Source organism: Tyto alba, unplaced genomic scaffold, assembly GCF_018691265.1.
Source record: "Tyto alba isolate M040663 unplaced genomic scaffold, T.alba_DEE_v4.0 Super-Scaffold_46, whole genome shotgun sequence".
Classification (NCBI taxonomy): domain Eukaryota; kingdom Metazoa; phylum Chordata; class Aves; order Strigiformes; family Tytonidae; genus Tyto; species Tyto alba.
Window position 1 is genome coordinate 1,122,803 of NW_024881322.1, and position 18,268 is coordinate 1,141,070.

The following is an 18,268-nucleotide window of genomic DNA, read 5'->3' on the forward strand; positions in this document are numbered from 1 at the left end:
GCTCTGCCTTGAGAGCGGCGGGGGTGAAAGCCAAAAAACCAGTCCCGGGGAGGGAGGGACAGCATCACCCCTCCCGGGGCGGGGAAGGGGGGGGGGGGGGGGGGCAGCTCCCCGCCGTGGGAGAGCGAGCGAGAGGGGAGTCTCCTCCCTCCCTCCCTCCCTCCCTCCCCGCTCCCTCCTCCCTCCGTCGCTCCCTGCCCGCCCGCAGCCGCAGCGCAGGGACGGGAGGGAGCGGCAGCAAGAGCCGCCCGGCCCGCCGAGGCAGGAGGGCGGGGGGGTGGCTGAGCCCGGGCCCCGCCGCCCCGGCCCCGGCCCCGGCCCCGGCCCCGGCCCCGGCCCCGGCCCCGGCCCCGGCCCCCCCCGTCGCTCCCCCGGCGCGGCCCGGCGCCGGGTGAGGCTGCGCTGCCTGTTGCGCCGCGGGCAGAGCAGGACCGAGCTGAGCCGAGACGAAGTTTTGCGGGGAAGGGCCCCGGTTCCGCGAGGTGAGTTGCGGGGCCGCGCTATAGGAGGGGCGGGGGGGGGGGGGGGGGGGGGGGCGGTACCGCTGGGAGGAAACTCGACGGGGACGGAGGGAGGGAGGGAGGGAGGGAGGCGAGCGGCGCTGCTGCTGCTGCTGCTGCTGCTGCTGCCGAGGGGCGACCGCCCTGACCGGCGGGAGATTCTCCTGTCCCTCGGCCGCGGCTGCGAGATCCCCGCGCCCCGTGAGTGCTGGACACACACGCGAGAGCGATGGGGTGGGGGGGTTCCGCCGAGGGAGGGCTGGGGGGGGGGGGGGGCATGAAGGGGCAGAGGCTGCGGGGAGGGGGGGCTGCCGACCCGGGGGGCGATTGGGATTCGAGAGGCGCGCCCCCCCCCCCCCCCCCCCCCCCCATTTTGTACCGGAGCAGCGGCAGAAAAGGGGGGAGGAAATAAAATAAATAAATAAATAAATACTGAAAGACAATTTTAAAATTTAAAAAAAAAAAAAAAGCGCCCCCCCCCCCCCCCCCCCCCCGCTCTGTCTGTGTTTGGGGAAGGCGCCTGGCCGCTGCGCTCCCCGGCCCGTGTGCGGGGCGGGTGCGGGGGGGGTCGCGCTGATCGGCATGCCGGGGGGGGGGGGGGGAGACACGCCGTGTGTGTTGCCGTGGGATTTTTCCGCTTTGAGACCTACCAGAACCAGTTGCTACGGAGCGGGCGGCGGCGGGGAGGAGAGGGCAGCTCCCTCTGAACGCGAGCAACAACTGGGGGGGGGGGGGGGGGGGGGGGCCTGCTGCGCCCAGGTGAGCCCCCCCCCCCCCGCTAAAAGGCACCGGACGGGACCGTAGCGGGTGGTGTTGGGGCTCCCCGGGAGGGAGGGAGGTGCAGCCCCCCCCGGCCCGGCGGGGGGGGGGGTCCCCGGTGCCCCCGAGCCCGCACGTTGGCGCGGGGGGAGCGCCGGGCTCTCCTCTCGCCCCGTCGGCGCGTCCAGGGTTTCCCCTCCCCACCGGTGTGGAAAAACCTCTCGGGTGTGCCAGCGGGAATTTCGCTTGCCCTCTTGGCTCCTGCCCTTCAAAAATGGGGAGATTTTAGGGGATCCGTTAGATGATCGCGAAGTGATTTAGGCTGCGGCTGATCGCCCAGTCTTCCCGAATGTCCCTAGACAGCAGAAATGGTGTGATTACGGTATGAAAACAGCCAAATAACTTGAAAAGCGTGAATAAGCCGACTGCTTAAAAGAGTCAGAATGAAAACCAGGCAAACAACGCTTAGTGCTCCTTTCAGAGAAGTGAGCCCAGAGGTATTTATGTATATATGAAAATGACAAAACAAGCTAATGCTTTTGAGATGATTGTAATTATTAAAAAAAAAAAAAAAATCAAAACAAAACAAAAAAAAACAGCCATGAGAAAATGTTACAGATTTGGCAAGGAAAGGAAAATGAGTACTTTTAGAGAAGAAAACTCTGACTAGGATAGCGTTTTCTGAATGTGGAAAAATAAGTGGCAGTAATTTCTTCTTGTGGTGATCTGTCTGATAATTTGTTCACTTAAATTGCAAGGTGTGCGTCACGCCCTACTAACAGTGGTAACTTGAAGGCTTTGATGTAGAGTACCACAGTGTTCATATGGCTTGCCTGTTGATATTATTCTTAGTAATTTAATTTAAAAGGACAGGCACGCAATGGGCTTCTGGTTGATTTAGAGGGAAAGAAAGTATTTAAGCTGCAGAGTGAATTAATCTGCAAAACCTTTGTTATGTTCAGAGTCTCAATTTTCTAGTTTGGTTTCTAAATAGTAAAACTGCTTGGAACCGTAACACCGGTTGCTCAGCCGATTCTGCAGCCCTTACTTGTGCAGGTTGCCTTGGGTATCCACGGGATCACTCCTACCTGTGAATTCGGAGGACTCAAGCGCGCAGGATCGGGCCCGTGGCCGGGGAGTTCCAGCACGGGGCGCTGCGTGGGGACGGACGGGCCCGTTGGTGCTAACGAGGGGCCTTTGGCTTCGGGGGGGGGGGGAGAGCGCGGGGTTAACTCCAGATCTTTTACGTTTCTTCAGCTACTGCTGGTTGGGTCACTGAGCCCTCACCTTGCCTTCCCCCAGGTCTGCTCGAAAATTTGTGCCGGCTTCAGTCCAACTCAGATGAGCTCCTGTGGGTCACTGTGGTTTTCCAGTGCATTAGGGTGAGCTGAAGCGGCTCGGTACCTTGGAGATCAGGGCCTGAGTGGAGGGGAAGGAGAACTGTATTTGCAACTATCGAGAATCAGTGTGTTTTGCCTCAAATGAGAGATTAATTGAAGAAGAAGTGTCATTTAATGGGCATATAAGTTTATGCTCTGGATTCAGTCCTGCGCTAATAAAGTCCGTGAGACTTTTGCCGCTGATAAACAGAATAGCAAGACTTAATTTAAGGATGCATTTGTGATTTGTCTCTTCCGTGAGCTTTATTGAGTCCTTATTACAAATCTTTTGAGAGACAGAAAACTCTTCCTGCTCACACTGAAGCTGTGTTAGAGTAACAAACGCATGATATGTCAGCTCAAGAAATAACCTCCAAGCAGTAGGACTGAAGTTTATAAAAACCAGCCTTACTCAGAAGTGTTAACTTGTGTGTCTAAACCCAGAGAAAAATGTATTGCTTTGTTACAAAATTACCTTTAGATGTTCAGTTAAATAAGAAGTTACTTCTGAATCTTGCTTTTAGGGATATTTTCTGTCACTTCACCGGGAATATTTATGAGACTAACGCGAGGGATATGTGGCTCACTGTCAGGAAGATTTTAAACTTTTTCACGAAATGAATAATTTAAGCAAGCAGGAATATATGTAGAAATCTTTGTTGTTACCGTTTCAGTTAATCAGAACATGGACTAAGGAAGGTGCTTTTTCTCAGAGTAGAATCTTGCATTTCCAAGGACTTACAGGATTTACATGTAACTGCTGTCCTTGTTGCCAGCTGCATGCATGGGCTTTGGGTCAGCCCTCACTTGGGAATGAAGATTAAATTAGTGTTCTGGGGCTAGGAAAAGAGTATTTATAATTTTGTGTAGTAAATTTAGAGAAAAATCTTATGGAGCTATGAAATTTAGAAACTTATAATAATGCTAAACAGAACCTTATTGTAAAATGATGGTATTCTGAGCAAGGAATAAATTGAGTTCATGGAATATGTAGCATTTACCTTGGCTTGTTTGGCCAAGCCTTTTTAAATATTGTTTTATTTACTAGAAGTAACCTCCGGAAAGTGAAGTTTTGGTAGAGCACTTCAGTGCTGGTATGAATCAAATGTCAGTATGTCTACAGAAACTACAAGCAATGAGGATACAGGAATTTCTCAGCAGATTCAAGAAATATTTTTAAACCGAGTACGGTCTGTAAATGCATGCATGAACAAGGTGTGCCTTCTACTCTTAAATCCAATGTGCTGTGGGTGAAGTAGCGTCAAATTCAGAGTTGTTTTTTTCTGGTGAATTTAAATCTCTGCTTCTAGTTTTCATCCAGCTCTTTTCATGAGGTAGTCCCTGTGCCTCCACCGTTCTGGTGCAGTGTGTTAGTCTGGATGTGTAACAGCCATGTGGTCGCATCCCAGGGAAAAGGCAGTGGGACGTGGTACTTGTTTTACTCCCTGTTTCGTCCGAGCTCGTGGCGCTGATAAACAGTAGCCAAGCCCACTGTGGAGTAGGATCTCGTTATTTCACAGTGATGAAAGGTGTCTGCTCCTGCTTCATGAAGATTTCTGTGGGTAATTGGTCTCTGGGCCGGTACTTGCCGCTGATGGCGTGCGTTGCTTAGCCCTCTAGACGAAGCAGCAGTTGTAGCTGACACTGGCTTGTTTTATACAAAGACTTAGTTTGCAGAGTAAACACAATGCTTGCTGCTGCTGAGCAAGAAAGTAACTTTTATTCCTCTCCCCCTGGATATTTAAATGCTCTACTGAGTACCTTCAGCAAGCAGATGTCTAAAAAAAATTGGCTTCTTCCCGCACTGACTTCAACCCTGGACATGGGGAGAGCCTTTTGCCATAAGGATCGGCACAGCTCCCCAGTTCTGCTTTCCATCAGCAAGGAAAAGGCAGTGGTAGCCGAATTAAAATGGGGTTTCTCTCTCTGGGAGGTAGGACCTTTTTGTAGGGATGAAGAAAAGAGAGAGGGAGAAATGGGAACAGATGGAGGTGGCCAGATGCCCTCAAAATAAAGTAAAAGAGAGCAAGGAGGGAGGTAGAGGCTGAGCTGGGCAGTTTGGCTTCCCGAAGGCCGGGGGGTCGCTGAGGTTGCCCCGTAGCCCTCCGGCTCGGCTCCCTGCGGTGCCGTGGCCTTGCCATGGGACTTCAGAAAAGAGATTTTGGTGGATTTCAGTGGGACTAGAAGCCTTGCGGAGGGGCTGAATTTGGCTTTTTGTGTCGCAGCTCCACAGACAGAACGGAGATCAAAGTGCCTCTCAAGTAACCAGGGCTAGTAAAAGGCTTTTTCAGAGATACATTCAACTGGATAATTGGAATGTTTACTTAAGTAGTTAGCACTGCAGATCTTGATGTACTTGATTAAGGTTTACCTCCGCTTTTTAGGGTCAGTTCAACTAGCTAGTGTGGGTTTTAAATGAATTGTGTTCCACGTTCATAAGAGTTTCATAAAGCTGCTAATTTACCCTTTGAGAAGAAGCAAACAAAGTTGATCTCTGCCTGTCAAATAGTACTATAAAGATATGATAACAAGAGGAGGTGAAAGGTGATAGAAGTGAGTGATAGCACATAAGTGGGATGCTACTCAGGCTTGGAAGCAGGAATGCAACTTAAGGAACAATAAATGAAAAGTCTGGTTATAAAGTGACAGTAAAAGGGGAGACAAACAGAATATTAAAAAAAAAAAAAAAGTTGGAAAGGGGAAGCAATGCATAAAGAAAGTAAAAGGTGGACAGGAAGGGATCAGAAGGGCAGGGAATGGATTTAAAATTTCCATGGAGTTTTCAGTTGGAAAATGTTATCGGTATAAATCTGTGTATTGCAGTACTTACATAACAACCTGTATTCTACTCAAATTGTGGAAGTCTAACACAGAGTGTTCTCCTGGGGGATCGGTTCACGTTCCCGCTTCATCCTTTGGATGCACAGCCTCAGTTAAAAAGGCATGTGTTTTTAAAGGTGTCATGTCTTAGTGACAGACTGTCTCAAGAGGTATGTTTTGTGGATGTTGTTAGGTTTAATGGCGTTATCATTTTCTCTTCTGTCAAAGTTGCAGTGAAAGTTACCTCTTCCTCCAACAAATATTAGCACTGATTTTAAAGGGAGTATTTTGTTGCAGTTTACCAAAATGGGGTTACATAGTTTTGCAACTGCACTAAGTAAAGATAATTTGTATGTAAAGTTCATGAGTATTTAGCATTTTGTTACAGTGCTTGAGCAACTGAGTATTTGATTTGCTTACAATGGGAGTTAGTGGAACATGTGAACAGCATGTGAGGGTTGTTTCTCTTGTCTGGATTACAAATATGTATTGCTTTGGCAGAATTTGCTTCGTGCAAAGTATTTTTGTAATACTTACAAAGTATATATTTGATGTGCATGTGAATAACTTGCAGCAAAAGGATGAAGCCTTTGGACGTTCAAATGAACCTATGCTGATTGCTATTTTGAAGGCATTATAATTAAAAAGAAACAAAAGCACTGGGTGTACAGTGTTGAGTTCATGCAAGTACTCCTCACCCTTTAAGAACAGAGGCAAGTACTTCTTCGTCTTCTTAGAAGAGGAACTACAACAAAAATTTTATGTGAAGTTGCTTGCTAGGTCATATGTGGTTAAGCAAGCAATGCTGGTTATATATCTTACTGATGAAACTTCAGTTTATGAACATTAAAGCCAAAATAAGTTTAAGCTACTGGTGTTTTAATTCCTGAATTTTTTTATCCATTTTTATTTTGTGTTGGGTAATGAAATTTGGCACAATCTATTAAGACTTTGATTTAATTTTTTTTTTTTTTCAGTTCTTCAGGTAGAAGTATTTGTATATTGTTTTCAATATACTCTTACCTTAAACACCACAAAGCCTTATCATACACTTCTAAAAACAGATTCTGTAATGCTTTTTTTTTTTTTTCAGTCTGAAGTTTTATTTTGAAATAGTGTTATACTTTCCTCCATCTAGGCAAAAAATACTACTTTCCAACAACAAAAATCTTGAATCAATATGTGCAAATGTTGGAGTTCCAGAAGAGGGAAAATACTCAAAGGCAGGAGATTGTTCACAAGACTGGGAATCAGTAAATCCCAGGGTCAGTCTTTATAGCAAGTCTTGCTAGGGTTTGGGTTTGTTTTTTTTTTTCCTAGATGTACCGCACAGAGTCTTGAAAATTTATCTTGATTCTCTCTATTATTAAACATAATTTATTGTTATTAGTGTCAAAAGAGAGAATGACCCTTAGTTCTTTTCTCCTGAAATGAAGTTAACAGAGTACAGCTGTCCCTACGACCTTCAAATAGTCTGATAGTGTTTCTAAATGTCCTTTTTGCCCTTGTTTTTAGCTTTGTTGACACTGAGTCATCCAGATGAGAATTGGTGACTTTTGAACATTCTATTTTTAACAAAGTTTGTAACAGAGCATTCCTGTTCCTGCCTGCGTGTGGATCCCAATCTGCACAAGGCATGTATCAGAGGAGAACTGCTTTTAAGAGCTCCTTTTCAGGTTTTGCTGTTCTCTGGGTGTGCCGGGTCCTGTTCTGTAGGTAAGTGTGTCAGTCTTCACCCTGCCGCTGCGAGGGTATCTCCCCTTTTTTAAAGCTGAGCGATTCCGAACCGCTTCAGAGAAAATGGTCCGCATCGCATTATAAAATGGGATATGAATGGGCAACTGTTGTTTTCTAGGATCTTCCAACTTAGAGTGAAACAACTTCCAAAACAGCAGATCACAGTGCTTCTCAGACCTTCAGTTGTCACTTCTCGTACAGGGCAAATAACTGAAGCACACAAACTCACACAGAATAAGGACACCTCAGCCTTGACTAGAACGCAGCACGTGGATGGCAGCATGCAGTAACCGGGCAATCCCTTCCCCGTAAGTTCGTATCCAGGCTGCAAAGCTGAGCTGTCGTGTCCCTACAGGCCGGATTTCTGATCCCGTTTTTGGTTTTAAGCAGGCTGTTGGCATTGAAGGGTTAATAATTTCTGTTAAGAAAATATGTTGGTCATTGTCTGTTTCCAGAATCTTTTACGGTTTTTGCCCTTTGACAGAAGACACGGTGTATGTATTCTGCTCGTCGTTTTCATCAATTACGTGGTATGCTTATTGGCAGCTCTCATGCATAAATACTTGTTTTGCTAGAGCAGAAGATGACAGGATTTAGACGTGTAAGAAACCTAAATCTTTGGCTTAGAAAAAATTCCTGATGGATACAAATGGTATTTCAATAACTTTCGATCCAAAAACTTTTCTTGCAAAGTGACATGACTGTTCTTGCCAGTCACGGCAGGTGCTCCATCTGTACAAATACCGCCTAATTTGAACCAGTCAAGCTTAACGGATTTTTTTCCCCACTATCTGCCACATTTTCAACAAATTTTCTCAGTTCTTTAAACAAGTGTGAGGCAGCAGTGTGGAACAAAATGGACAGAGGCCAAGCAATTCCTTAATTATAGCAAGATTTTTTTTTAACACATTGAACAACAACAGTGAACCGTGCAGTGTCAGTAGTGTTGCAAGTTCCTCTGGTTGTGAGAAAAAAAAAAAAAAAAATCACATGAATCTGTTAAAAATTGAATGCATGCTGTTTTATTGTCTAATATCATCTCAGCCCTTCTGATTGTCATGATGCATGAACAACTATGAGCATATCAGCTGTGTGCTGTTCTTTTGATCTGGTTTGTGCAGCAGTAATTGATGTGCCCTCCTGCATTCAGTCTTTGTTGTCTGAAAACGGCTCTTTCTCGCAAGATCACCAGAGGGATATTTGCTGTTACACCTTTGCCACTGATTTCAGCTCACAAATGTGCATTTGTTTTTTACATACAGAAAGCTGTCATGCTGGCTATCTTTCTTGATAGGAGATCAGACTGCAGTCAGATCCAATGAAATATATTTTGCATTAATTTCAGGTTTAGTTTGTATAAAAATACCCATTCCAGTTTGGACTTTCTGTGTGGTTGTATCACCACACCACAAACATACTTCTACAGACTCTGTCCCTTCTCCCAAGAAGAACCTAGCATTCCCAGAGAGAAACTCTCTCCATGCAGTGTCAGCTCCATGCACTGTCATCTTAGTATTTTTTTTTTCCCCGTGGCATGCATGACTTGTCAAGCAATGCTTTGATGATAAGTAAATTGCTTTAAAAAGCGTATGGATGTTTGAGTTAGCTGGGAAGTCATCAGAAAAGCACGAGGTGAGTGCGGACGCCGCAGGTTGCACAGGTCCTTGATTTTCCTCTTGCTGTGGCGTTGCAGAGCGCGTTAGCTCCGGCTTTCCGTGGGCTCCCCCAAAACGAGCCTCGTTGACTGGGGTTACCATGTCTTGGTGGCTGTTCTAATGAAGCAGTTTTCATCATGTGGGCTAAAACTGCTGCCTTTAAATTCTGGCTCGAGAGGCTGTGGAGTGCAGCTTTGAGTCCCGAGTAATCGCTTGGGCTTCTGCAAAGGGAGACTAAAATACTGCCAGGCTTAGGGGGCAGTGCTGGGTGAGTGCCAAGCAGTGGGGAGCTAGGGGCCGGTTCCCTGACCACGTGTGCTCTTCCATTCACTTGGCTATTCCAAGTAGCCTTCTCAATTTCTTATGCGTCTATAGTTTCCACAATTTTTATTATTTTTTTTTAATATTATTATAACCTTTCTTCTAAAAATATTTAAGGCAATGGGCTAAAGAAACCGTTGAATTTAATAAACACCTGTATGGTAGTAGAAATGACATTTTTGTGACTGCAGATGTATGTATGGAGGAGCTCTAAAAGCATTCGGTCTCAGCTCTTCCAACATTGTTTTTTCTTCACTTTGGACCCATCAGTTGCAGGTAAAGGGCACCGACAGGGTAGCTTCTTAGTGTCTTAAATACCCCAGGTGGCAGAGAAAGATTTAATTTCTAAGGATCAGCTATCAGGAAAGCGCACTTCACTATTGGCATCTCAAAAAAGCACGTTTGGTTTTCGCTACAGACACTGAGTTGCTTGTGGTCAGTTGATAGGAGTAGAGGTAGGCTGACTGCAGAGGTGGAAAATTCAGGGCAGGGAAGATTGGAGATTGGCGAGAGGTGGACTAACACTGCTGCTGTAGCCAGGGTCACTGTTTCCACCCCGATACCTGACTGTTCTCAGGGTTACCTCACGGCATCTTGGATAGAAGAGTTGCTCCTGGAAGCAGTTCCCTTTTGGTCTGAGAAATTAGGTGTAAACTTTGTCCCTTCTCCAGCATAATTTAGACTAGATGATTTTATTTGACAACTTAATAATTGTACCCAAGCTGCCTCGGAAAATATTTTCACTTGAATTTTATTAGTCTTGAATATATTACTTCTTCAAAAGAATTTTTATAGTTCTTACTAAATAAAGTATGAACCTGGAAAAAGGAAATTAAAAGCAAGTGCTCTCTATCTTCGCTTCCAAAACAAATTCAATATATATATAAAAAAGTGTAATTATATTATATTTTCATGATTTTCACACCAGAATGGGGAAGAAAAAAAGCCCATTTGGGTGGACCTTTTGAAACCTGCTTCCTGTGCCACAGCCTGTACTTTTTCAGATTAGAGAGGAACACTGGGTTCCTCAGATGCGATAAGGAGAATATTACTATTCAGCGACTGCGCTAACAAGCAAAGAAACCACTGGGCTGAGTGTGAGGTGCCCTGCAGCAGCAGCGGTGCTGGCATCTCGGTGTCAGCGTTGCAGGAGGAAACGGGCATTTGCATCCTTACACTGCGTTGTAGTTCCCCTTGACGGTGAAAGCCTTTGATTTTTCACCAGGGGTTTGACCCTGGGTTCATTTGAAGGGGGAACTTGATTTCCTTGCCCATCCAGGAAAAAAACAAAACAAAACAAAACAAAACAACCCCCCCCCCAAAAAAAAAAAAAATGAAAAGCACCACCACCCCAAACAAGCCAAGCCAAAGCACCAGCCTCTGTCAGCAATAACTGATCAGATGTGATGGGCTCGGTGTTCCCCAGTTGGGGTTTGCAGTTATTGAGCTTGGGGGTAGCAGGAGAGGGGAGTGCTGTCTCTAAAGAGCTGGCAGGGATGTACCAGATAAAACACCCGTGTAAGAAGGCTCATCTGAAGAGATGACGGGAACAAAGACCAGGACATGCTGAAACATCTCCTGTAAGATTTGCACCTCTGGTGAGAGGCAAAAGATAAAGCATCCCGCCGATGCTAAAGCGTATCCTTGCTAAGCCCACAGTTCCTTTCCTGGCAGCCCTGACGGAGTCATTCTGCTGGGCCCAGAGAAAAATGGGCGTTTTGGGTATGCACAGGACGTGAATTTGTCAGGACTGAGACACGGACGCCGGAACAAAGAGCAAGAAGTCATGGAGCTCCGAATGCAGGGAAGCATCTCAGAGAGGAGCCCTGTCTCTGGGCGCCTGTGCGAGGGGCTCACAGCTCTCGGCAGCAGTGGGCATCCCTCAGAAACCATCGTCTCGAAAGTCTGTTCGAGAGCTGGGCTTTTCTGCAGAAGAGGCTTTTATAAGACGGGTGGCTGGTCGGGGGGGGTAAGAGGAAGGATGGCAACTTTTCAGTACCTGCTGTTGCCAAGCTTAGTTATTCTTGCTGCGTTGCAAAATACTGCCATTTGATTCTTTTCACATGAACGCCGTCAGTGTGAATCGAGGATGTTTTTAATTGCCGTGGTTTGCATAAGGCCTTCAGGGTTGTGATTCAGGACTTCAGGAGGTTTTCTCCAGAACCTTACTGAGAACAAGTGCTCCATTCTTTTCCCTTAGTGAGTGGCCTGGTTGAGGGGAGGGTGGGTAAGTGGGATTTCAATGTTCTCAGCAATGGGGGGAGTCCCATGTGGTGTTTTGCCATGTGGGTTTAAAATCTAAATCTCTAACTTGGCAGCTGTTTCCCATTTTTTTTTTTTTTTTTTCCCCCTTCCCCAGAACTTTTAAAACCCTGTTCCAATTTTTCTCTGAACCAAAGTGATGTTTAAAGAACAAAGTCCATTAGAGATGTTGGCACAACAAACAAAAAGTTTTGGACGACGTGAATCATCTTAGGGGATCTGAAATGGGAGGTGGCGAGATCTTGCCTTTCTCAGGGGAAAACGGTCATTGTGAATAAGAAGGTAAGGTGCTCTCAAGTGATAGATTGAGAAAGTCTTCATAAGGCTTAAACGAGTCCCCAACCTCTGCATTCCCAATGACGGGTGGAGAAATGTTTTATTACAGCATAGCAGTGTAGCGAGTTAATAAATAGTAAACTTTGTGTAATTTTTCTTGCAAATATTTGGATACTAATGGGGATGTTTACAGTCCCGAAGTTTTTTACTGTTTTTTAATCTTACTGTCTCTCTCCCCTTTCCATTGCTGCTGCTTTTTGAAAGTTATGTTTTCCCCTCTCTCAGAGGTGTCAGCTGCAGAGGACTCTTGCCACGCACCAACTTAACGCCCTGCGTGGTCTAAGGGTTACCTGGAGCAGGGCAGCAAAAGATTTTCAGCGCAGGTGCCTGGAGCTGGTCCTCCCATAGCCCTGCCCCAGCTGACGGGTGGGTCTGCCGGGGATGGAGCTGGCTTCTTGTGAGGAGAAGGAACCACGGGGGTTGTGTGCAGGTTCAGATCCAAGACAAGGGTTGTAGAGGTGTTCCCCTTAGTGATTAGGTTGCTGTTTGTTTGGGAAGCATCAGTACTGTGGGCTTTGTTTTTTGGTTTTTTTTTTTTTTTTTTTTGTTTGTTTGTTTGTTTGGGTTTTTTTGGCTTGAGGATCACTCACTTCTAAAGACTTGAGGGAACCTGCATAAATCTGAGCTCACTGAAGTTGCTTTGATTAAGGTGGGTGTAAGCCATAGTAGATTTATGTCCATAATGCACATGCTGTCTCAGTTTGTGATAGACTTACGCAAAAACATAATGAAAACACGTTAAGAATGGATGTTATTCATGCTGGTTGGAACACAGCATATGTCCAAATGGGGAGCGAGGTATTGTTCCTAACTTGCAGTACAAAAATACTTGAAATAGCTGTTTCTGGGATTTCATTATTACCTATTGAATTCATATCTACCCTTGTCATCTGACAGGCTACTAAAACAAGATTCTGCTCAAAATGATAGAAGTGACAGTCATACAATGCATTTCATTCCTGCTGAGCCCTGCTATGTAGTTAGTTCAGGGAGATTGGGATCTTGCTTCAGTCGTTCAAAGACAGTCCTTTGGAAAGGATTTGCAGAATTTGTAATTGTGCCCATAAATCCCCTGCTCCCCCCTGCAAGTATAGTAAGATTTCTGTTGCAACCCTACTGTTCTGTGTTGGGGAAACAGCATTTCTATCTTTTTTCTTTTGTTTGTTCCCTCTTTTTCAAACCCCAGTGGTTGCGCTGTGGTGAATTCCCTCTGCCACTGCCACAGACGGTGCTTTCCTTCCTCTGCAGTGTTGTTACGTGGAATGGCTTCTGTTCTCTGTCAGCGTTTGACCCCTTGCAGCTGACAGTGAATAGAAGAAATCCTATGTACAGAGACCCAAACTCTGCCCTTGGCTACTCTGGTGAAAACCCGTGGCATTATACAATCGGCTTGGAAAGACTTCAGAAGTCCCATGAGATCCGCTCCACTGCAAGTCGCTCTGTAAATGTCAGGCAGGGCTGTTGCTTTTGCGCTAGTACATTTTATGGTAAAGCCGTACCTGAACGGCAGCTGATGACACCGTTTCATGACGCTGGAACAGGGGGGACGGGTTTGGAGTATGAGCGGCGCTGTGCCGTCAGCGGAGCCCGCTCCTAAACCCGCCTCCGCTAGGCGCCGCGGCGCTGGCCGTGCCGCAAGACAGACGGACACGGTGGGCTGCTGCTCGCGGCGCAACCATCCTCCTCCACGGCCTCATCTCTTGTGGGGAGGAGGCAGGACTACCCTCTGGCGGGGCTGGGCAGCAGTGATGCTAGGGTCCCAGCCCCGTCTCGGTGGACGCTGGCCCCGTGGCGCAGCGTGTCCCAGGCAGCAGAGGACGCGGTCCTTCCTGGGCCAAGGACACTGGGTTTAGGTCGGATACGTTCCTGGCACGGTCCTTCCTGGGCCAAGGACACTGGGTTTAGGTCGGATACGTTCCTGGCACGGCCCTTCCTGGGCCAAGGACACTGGGTTTAGGTCGGATACGTTCCTGGCACGGTCCTTCCTGGGCCAAGGACACTGGGTTTAGGTCGGATACGTTCCTGGCACGGCCCTTCCTGGGCTAAGGACACTGGGTTTAGGTCGGATACGTTCCTGGCACGGCCCTTCCTGGGCCAAGGACACTGGGTTTAGGTCGGATACGTTCTTGGCACGGTCCTTCCTGGGCCAAGGACACTGGGTTTAGGTCGGATACGTTCCTGGCACGGTCCTTCCTGGGCCAAGGACACTGGGTTTAGGTCGGATACGTTCCTGGCACGGCCCTTCCTGGGCCAAGGACAATGGGTTTAGGTCGGATACGTTCCTGGCACGGCCCTTCCTGGGCCAAGGACACTGGGTTTAGGTCGGATACGTTCCTGGCACGGCCCTTCCTGGGCCAAGGACACTGGGTTTAGGTCGGATACGTTCCTGGCACGGCCCTTCCTGGGCCAAGGACACTGGGTTTAGGTCGGATACGTTCTTGGCACGGTCCTTCCTGGGCCAAGGACAATGGGTTTAGGTTGGATACGTTCCTGGCACGGTCCTTTCTGGGCCAAGGACACTGGGTTTAGGTCGGATACGTTCTTGGCACGGCCCTTCCTGGGCCAAGGACAATGGGTTTAGGTTGGATACGTTCCTGGCACGGTCCTTTCTGGGCCAAGGACACTGGGTTTAGGTCGGATACGTTCCTGGCACGGCCCTTCCTGGGCCAAGGACACTGGGTTTAGGTCAGATACGTTCCTGGCACGGTCCTTCCTGGGCCAAGGACACTGGGTTTAGGTCGGATACGTTCCTGGCACGGCCCTTCCTGGGCCAAGGACAATGGGTTTAGGTCGGATACGTTCCTGGCACGGCCCTTCCTGGACCAAGGACAATGGGTTTAGGTCGGATACGTTCTTGGCACGGTCCTTCCTGGGCCAAGGACCCTGGGTTTAGGTCGGATACATTCCTGGCACGGCCCTTCCTGGGCCAAGGACACTGGGTTTAGGTCGGATACGTTCCTGGCACGGTCCTTCCTGGGCCAAGGACACTGGGTTTAGGTCGGATACTTTCCTGGCACGGTCCTTCCTGGGCCAAGGACACTGGGTTTAGGTCGGATACGTTCCTGGCACGGCCCTTCCTGGGCCAAGGACACTGGGTTTAGGACGGATACTTTCCTGGCACGGTCCTTCCTGGGCCAAGGACACTGGGTTTAGGTCGGATACGTTCCTGGCACGGTCCTTCCTGGGCCAAGGACACTGGGTTTAGGTCGGATACTTTCCTGGCACGGTCCTTCCTGGGCCAAGGACACTGGGTTTAGGTCGGATACGTTCCTGGCACGGCCCTTCCTGGGCCAAGGACACTGGGTTTAGGTCGGATACTTTCCTGGCACGGCCCTTCCTGGGCCAAGGACACTGGGTTTAGGTCGGATACGTTCCTGGCACGGTCCTTCCTGGGCCAAGGACACTGGGTTTAGGTCGGATACGTTCCTGGCACGGTCCTTCCTGGGCCAAGGACACTGGGTTTAGGTCGGATACGTTCCTGGCACGGTCCTTCCTGGGCCAAGGACAATGGGTTTAGGTCAGATACGTTCCTGGCACGGCCCTTCCTGGGCCAAGGACACTGGGTTTAGGTCGGATACATTCCTGGCACGGCCCTTCCTGGGCCAAGGACACTGGGTTTAGGTCGGATACGTTCCTGGCACGGTCCTTTGTGGGCCAAGGACACTGGGTTTAGGTCGGATACGTTCCTGGCACGGTCCTTCCTGGGCCAAGGACACTGGGTTTAGGTCGGATACGTTCCTGGCACGGCCCTTCCTGGGCCAAGGACACTGGGTTTAGGTCGGATACGTTCCTGGCACGGTCCTTCCTGGGCCAAGGACACTGGGTTTAGGTCGGATACGTTCCTGGCACGGTCCTTTGTGGGCCAAGGACCCTGGGTTTAGGTCGGATACGTTCCTGGCACGGCCCTTCCTGGGCCAAGGACACTGGGTTTAGGTCGGATACTTTCCTGGCACGGTCCTTCCTGGGCCAAGGACACTGGGTTTAGGTCGGATACGTTCCTGGCACGGCCCTTTCTGGGCCAAGGACCCTGGGTTTAGGTCGGATACGTTCCTGGCACGGTCCTTCCTGGGCCAAGGACACTGGGTTTAGGTCGGATACGTTCCTGGCACGGTCCTTCCTGGGCCAAGGACACTGGGTTTAGGTCGGATACGTTCCTGGCACGGTCCTTCCTGGGCCAAGGACACGGGGTTTAGGTCGGATACGTTCCTGGCACGGTCCTTCCTGGGCCAAGGACACGGGGTTTAGGTCGGATACGTTCCTGGCACGGTCCTTCCTGGGCCAAGGACACTGGGTTTAGGTCGGATACGTTCCTGGCACGGTCCTTCCTGGGCCAAGGACACGGGGTTTAGGTCGGATACGTTCCTGGCACGGTCCTTCCTGGGCCAAGGACACTGGGTTTAGGTCGGATACGTTCCTGGCACGGCCCTTCCTGGGCCAAGGACACTGGGTTTAGGTCGGATACGTTCCTGGCACGGCCCTTCCTGGGCCAAGGACACTGGGTTTAGGTCGGATACGTTCCTGGCACGGTCCTTCCTGGGCCAAGGACACTGGGTTTAGGTCGGATACGTTCCTGGCACGGTCCTTCCTGGGCCAAGGACACTGGGTTTAGGTCGGATACGTTCCTGGCACGGTCCTTCCTGGGCCAAGGACACTGGGTTTAGGTCGGATACGTTCCTGGCACGGTCCTTTGTGGGCCAAGGACACTGGGTTTAGGTCGGATACGTTCCTGGCACGGCCCTTCCTGGGCCAAGGACACTGGGTTTAGGTCAGATACTTTCCTGGCACGGTCCTTCCTGGGCCAAGGACACTGGGTTTAGGTCGGATACGTTCCTGGCACGGCCCTTCCTGGGCCAAGGACACTGGGTTTAGGTCGGATACGTTCCTGGCACGGTCCTTCCTGGGCCAAGGACACTGGGTTTAGGTCGGATACGTTCCTGGCACGGCCCTTCCTGGGCCAAGGACACTGGGTTTAGGTCGGATACGTTCCTGGCACGGCCCTTCCTGGGCCAAGGACACTGGGTTTAGGTCGGATACGTTCTTGGCACGGTCCTTCCTGGGCCAAGGACAATGGGTTTAGGTTGGATACGTTCCTGGCACGGTCCTTTCTGGGCCAAGGACACTGGGTTTAGGTCGGATACGTTCTTGGCACGGCCCTTCCTGGGCCAAGGACAATGGGTTTAGGTTGGATACGTTCCTGGCACGGTCCTTTCTGGGCCAAGGACACTGGGTTTAGGTCGGATACGTTCCTGGCACGGCCCTTCCTGGGCCAAGGACACTGGGTTTAGGTCAGATACGTTCCTGGCACGGTCCTTCCTGGGCCAAGGACACTGGGTTTAGGTCGGATACGTTCCTGGCACGGCCCTTCCTGGGCCAAGGACAATGGGTTTAGGTCGGATACGTTCCTGGCACGGCCCTTCCTGGACCAAGGACAATGGGTTTAGGTCGGATACGTTCTTGGCACGGTCCTTCCTGGGCCAAGGACCCTGGGTTTAGGTCGGATACATTCCTGGCACGGCCCTTCCTGGGCCAAGGACACTGGGTTTAGGTCGGATACGTTCCTGGCACGGTCCTTCCTGGGCCAAGGACACTGGGTTTAGGTCGGATACTTTCCTGGCACGGTCCTTCCTGGGCCAAGGACACTGGGTTTAGGTCGGATACGTTCCTGGCACGGCCCTTCCTGGGCCAAGGACACTGGGTTTAGGACGGATACTTTCCTGGCACGGTCCTTCCTGGGCCAAGGACACTGGGTTTAGGTCGGATACGTTCCTGGCACGGTCCTTCCTGGGCCAAGGACACTGGGTTTAGGTCGGATACTTTCCTGGCACGGTCCTTCCTGGGCCAAGGACACTGGGTTTAGGTCGGATACGTTCCTGGCACGGCCCTTCCTGGGCCAAGGACACTGGGTTTAGGTCGGATACTTTCCTGGCACGGCCCTTCCTGGGCCAAGGACACTGGGTTTAGGTCGGATACGTTCCTGGCACGGTCCTTCCTGGGCCAAGGACACTGGGTTTAGGTCGGATACGTTCCTGGCACGGTCCTTCCTGGGCCAAGGACACTGGGTTTAGGTCGGATACGTTCCTGGCACGGTCCTTCCTGGGCCAAGGACAATGGGTTTAGGTCAGATACGTTCCTGGCACGGCCCTTCCTGGGCCAAGGACACTGGGTTTAGGTCGGATACATTCCTGGCACGGCCCTTCCTGGGCCAAGGACACTGGGTTTAGGTCGGATACGTTCCTGGCACGGTCCTTTGTGGGCCAAGGACACTGGGTTTAGGTCGGATACGTTCCTGGCACGGTCCTTCCTGGGCCAAGGACACTGGGTTTAGGTCGGATACGTTCCTGGCACGGCCCTTCCTGGGCCAAGGACACTGGGTTTAGGTCGGATACGTTCCTGGCACGGTCCTTCCTGGGCCAAGGACACTGGGTTTAGGTCGGATACGTTCCTGGCACGGTCCTTTGTGGGCCAAGGACCCTGGGTTTAGGTCGGATACGTTCCTGGC

General features: G+C 49.8%; 1 protein-coding gene across 5 annotated transcripts in view; it reads left to right on the forward strand.

Annotated features, from left to right (window-relative positions):
* Positions 1-201: 201 nt before the first annotated feature.
* The window catches only part of LRRC3B (leucine rich repeat containing 3B), a 54,413-nt gene continuing 36,346 nt past the window's right edge, over positions 202-18,268 (forward strand). For 2 of the 5 annotated variants that reach the window (XM_042806511.1, XM_042806510.1), the window contains exon 1: positions 202-482. The gene's annotated coding sequence lies outside the window, so the exon portion shown is untranslated. Of the gene's footprint in view, positions 483-615; positions 702-2,561; positions 2,642-18,268 lie in introns of those variants that run through there. The other 3 variants (XM_042806513.1, XM_042806514.1, XM_042806512.1) reach the window with 3 other exon arrangements.